This window comes from Portunus trituberculatus, chromosome 46 (assembly GCF_017591435.1).
Source record: "Portunus trituberculatus isolate SZX2019 chromosome 46, ASM1759143v1, whole genome shotgun sequence".
NCBI classification, from domain to species: domain Eukaryota; kingdom Metazoa; phylum Arthropoda; class Malacostraca; order Decapoda; family Portunidae; genus Portunus; species Portunus trituberculatus.
The window spans coordinates 2,742,956-2,747,955 of NC_059300.1; the positions used below are offsets into that span (position 1 = coordinate 2,742,956).

A 5,000-nucleotide genomic window follows, 5' to 3' on the forward strand; every position below is an offset into this window, starting at 1 on the left:
ATATTCCCCAACCTCCTCCTCCTCCTCCTCCCTTTTTCCCAACCTCCTCTTGTTCCTCCTCCTCGTACTACTATATCCTCCCCTCCTATTACCCCCATAGCTCCTCTTACTCCTGTTGCTCCTCTTATTTCCACAACCTCTTACTCCTCTTTTCTCTTTCAAAACGCCATTTCCTACCTTAACTATTTCCTCTACTTCCCTCCTCCTCCTTGTTATCACCTCATCACACCTGTCTTGTTGCCCTTCCCCGTCACACCTCCTTCATCCCAGGTGACGATGAGGTGCGTTGAAGGGAAGGCTAAGCAAGTGTAAATATGATTTATAGAGGTTTAAGGCTCATACTCGCACTCTCCTACCGCTCCATCCTTCATCATCTATACACCTACCTACCTCTGAGCTCCCTTCCCTTACCTCCTCCTCCACCACCACCTCTCCCTCTCTCTCTCTCTCTCTCTCTCTCTCTCGCTCGCTCTCGTTCTCGGTCTCGCTCTCTCTCGCAGCCCCGCCCCGCCCGGTCCCGCTGTAGTCCCACCCCAGGCCGGACACCCAATCAGATTAGCGCAACAAAATAATAAACGATTGAAACTTGATCGGTTATCACACCCATGCAGAGATTCACAGGAGGATGAAGGGATAAAGCCAGAGAGAGAGAGAGAGAGAGAGAGAGAGAGAGAGAGAGAGATGGGGAGGGATGTATGTGGAGAAAGAGTGACAGATCTCTAAAGGTGAAAGGGAATAAGAGAGAGAGAGAGACAGAGAGAGAGAGAGAGAGAGAGAGAGAGAGAGAGAGAGAGAGAGAGAGAGAGAGAGAGAGAGAGAGAAAATGTGCACGTGAAAGAGGTAGGATTAGAGAGAGAGAGAGAGAGAGAGAGAGAGAGAGAGAGAGAGAGAGAGAGATATGAAATAAGTAAAGACAAACATAAAAGCTACAATAGAATGCGGAAAATGTGAGATGGAAAGGGAGAGGAAAAATTTACATAGATAGGTTGGTTCTGTAAAGTTCTTAGTGTGAAAATTCAGCTGAAAATTGATTGTTAAAATGAAACTACTGTGTGTAAAGACGAGAGAGAGAGAGAGAGAGAGAGAGAGAGAGAGAGATTTTGTTCTTGTTATTTATATGTGTTTTAACTTGCAAATTCTAACTCTCTCTCTCTCTCTCTCTCTCTCTCTCTCTCTCTCTCTGATTCTTAATATTTTAGGTCAATGTTTTTCCTTTCTTAATTTCATCCTCTTGTTCCTGATTTTAATGGCCCGTGTGTGTGTGTGTGTGTGTGTGTATGTGTGTGTGTGTGTGTGTGTGTGTGTGTGTGTGTGTGTGTGTGTGTGTGTGTGTGTGTGTGTGTACAAGCTTGCATTACCAGACGTGTTTCTCTCTCTCCTTCACTTCTATCTCTGTTTGTTGTGATTCTTGCCCACTTGTCACTTTTCCCGATACCTCTCCCCCTTCTTCCGACCCTCCCGCCCCTCTCTCGCTCTCTCCCTCTCATTCTTTCTCTCTCCCTTCACTCATTCCTCGCCCCTTCTCCCTCCCTCTCCTCCCTCCCTCTCTCCCTCTCCTTCGTTTGTATTCTTTCATATTGTCCTTGTATTTATTTATCTTCCCTCCCTCTTTTCGTCTTTGTTTCTCATTTGCTTCCTTTCTTTTTTTTTCTCTTTTTTATTTTCCATCTTTGTATTTCTTCTTTTATTCTTGCTGTGTTTCTCTTCCATGTTCTTTATTTCCTATTGTCTTTTTCCTTTTTTTTTTTTTTTTTGTTTACTTCTTCCTATTTATTTTTTTTCGTTTAGTTTTTCACTTTTTATCTTTTTTCCGTTTTCTTATCTCCTTCCTTCGTTTCCTCCTTTCCTTAACTATTTTTCTTACCCTCTTCACCCTCTCTTACTTTTTTTATCCATCCATTTCCAACTCTTCCTATCCTTTTTCTGTCATTATCCTTTTTCATTATCCAAACATTTCATCTCCTTATTCATTTATTTCCATTATTTTTTTTTCTATATTCTCTCTTAAATTCACTTACTAAGCCATTTATTCTCCTATTTTGCTTCCATCTCCTCCTTGTTGGTGCGGTATTTGGCTCGCGCTGATTCGCTCCCGCACGCCCCTCAGAATTTATTTGTTACTATTTGTGCAAAGTTTTCTGGTCTGTGATTTCAGTTCGTTACTTAAAGAACAGTTGAAGATTCTGGTAGGGTTACGCCGCTTCCTTATCTTCGCCCTGCTTTTCTTTCTTTTCTTTTTTTCTCTTTTGCTTCCTTCTTCTTCTTTTTTTTCTTTCTTCCGTCCTTCATGCTTTTCTTTCTTCCAGTTTTTTTTTTTTTTTTAGATTCTTTCCTTCCCTCTTTTTCTTTAATTTTTTTCTCTTCCCTCCTTTTGTTCCTGTCTTTCTTATCGTCTTTCCTTATTTCTTTCCTTTTCTTTTTTTTCTTTCGTCATTTTCTTCTTTAACTTTTTTTCTCCTCCTTTCTTGGTTTTCTTCTTTCTTTATTTTTACTTCCTGTTCTCCCCCCACCCCTCTCTCTCTCTCTCTCTCTCTCTCTCTCTCTCTCTCTCTCTACTCAACTCAACTCTATACTCCTCCTATCTGTTTCACAATCTCCTTCCTTCTTCCTTCTTCCTCTTTCCTATCCTCCCTAATCCTTCTGCTGTCTATCATCCTTCTCCCTCTTCTCTCCCTCCCTCCGTTTTCTCTTCCTCTTCCTCTCCCTTAACTCCTATGCATATTTACTATTTTATTTAACGTTTCTTCATTTCTACAACCAGAATGTGTGTGTGTGTGTGTGTGTGTGTGTGTGTGTGTGTGTGTGTGAGAAAGATTCATGAGGATCACAATCAGAGCCTTAGTTTTGCATGCGCGTGGACGATTTTCTTCTTGTGTGGCCTGCAGAGGAGGAGGAGGAGGAGGAGGAGGAAATGTTAACGGTAAATAGATTCGAGAAATGCGAGCAATGCGTGTCCAAAGCTCCGGTCAGTTGGAATGTTTCTTTCAGTGGTTGTTTTAATCCCCATCCACTTTTTACAGAAATGAACAGAAAAGAAAGCGGCGGTAGATCTGTTCGCGGGTATAACTGGACGCTCTCTCTCTCTCTCTCTCTCTCTCTCTCTCTCTCTCTCTCTCTCTCTCTCTCTCTCTCTCGAGGAATTGATATCCACTTGTTTATTCATTTATTTGTTTGCTCAGTGTAGTGAATGTTATTAGTGCATGTGTCTTGCTGCATCAAACTATTAACTTTATTTTACGACACCTCCTCGTCCACGCCGCCACACACACACTCACACACACACACACACACACACACACACACACACACACACACACACACACACACACACACACACACACACACACACACACACACAGAGAGAGAGAGAGAGAGAGAGAGAGAGAGAGAGAGAGAGAATCAAAACTGTATAATAGTCACGCCATACTAGTCCTATGTAAAAGTCTATATACTCTGCCTATTTAGTACTTGCATCATAGCAGAGAGATGTTAGTGTGTGTGTGTGTGTGTGTGTGTGTGTGTGTGTGTGTGTGTGTGTGTGTGTGTGTGTGTGTGTGTGATAGCAGTGGCTCTAATGGTGTTTACTTAGGTGTTTCTAGGACTCCGTTAGGGACTGGTTGACGTGGTGGGGGTGGTGGTGGTGGTGGTGGGTGGTTTGCAATGAAGCTCATGCAATCTCGTCCCCTTTTCTCTCATACCACCTGTCGCGGATCGTTCCTACAGGAGGAGGAGGAGGAGGAGGAGGAGGAGGAGGAGGAGGAGGAGGAGGAGGAGGAGGAGGAGGAGAAGGAGGAGGGGGAGGAAGAGGAGGAGGAGAACTAGGAAGTGGTGGAAGAGGAGGAGGATTAACGCCAATGTAGTGTTTGGTTGCGTCCCTCCTCCACTGTTCCCATCCGCCCCATCCACACAGCTCTCCACACGCCGCCATCATCTCCCTGCGGCCTATCCTATCCACAAGCGATGTTTATAACACTTTCCTCTTGTTATAGCTATAATAACACCACCACCACCACCACCACCACCACCACCACCAGGAATAACATTAGCAATAGTGACAAAAGTAACAAGAAGTGAAGAGTCATAATAGTGACGATGATTGTTGTATTGGTGAAAGCAACATCAGTCGCGCCACACCCTGTCATGTTCGGCTGCCGCAGGTGGCGCGGAGGAAAGGTTTTTGTTGCAGGTTCTTTTGTGAGGGCGTGGCTGCATTATAAAAGATCCTCAGTATGACGGTTAACGCGCCACACCGCCTGTCTACGAGATGCGAGGGTGACCCACTGTGCTGCGTCATCGGAGGGGGTGTGTGGTGTGTGGTGGGTGGTGGGTGATGGGTGGTGGGTGGTAGGTACTGAGGCCACCGTGTGGGGAACCCGTGTTTTTGCTGCCTGTCTCACACCCTGCTGTGTGTGTGTGAGTGTTTGTGTTTGTGTGTGTGTGTGTGTGTGTGTGTGTGTGTGTGTGTGTGTGTGTGTGTGTGTGTGTGTGTGTGTGTGTGAGTGCGTGTGCTGGTTGGGGTGTCACCCTCCTCACGAACACCGGCTGGGTCGTCATCTGTTCGGAGGTAAGAAAAAAATAAATAAGTAAATAAAAAATAGAAAATAAAAAAATCAAGGATTTTATATATATATATATATATATATATATATATATATATATATATATATATATATATATATATATATATATATATATATATATATATATATATATATATATATATATATATATATATATATATATATATGAAATTTTGAGTACATTAAATTTGAGTGGCCACCACCTGAGAGTTTCATACCCGACCGTGACTCATCTGCCTGCAGCCGTATGTCGCAGTCTCCTCATCGTGAAGGTGTGCACGCTGGTGTGGTCGTGGCGCTAACAAGGACAGACTGTTTTCCCTCCCGTGCTGTACTTCATTCCCTCCGATAGACACACCTGGGCGATCTTGTGACCTGACGCACATTGACAAAGAATAGAAGTTTGGAACACAAACTCTA

General features: G+C 43.6%; 1 protein-coding gene across 2 annotated transcripts in view; it reads left to right on the top strand.

Moving 5' to 3' along the window:
• Positions 1-5,000, top strand: part of LOC123519912 — a 168,746-nt gene that overhangs the window by 119,977 nt on the left and 43,769 nt on the right. The window lies entirely within an intron of this gene.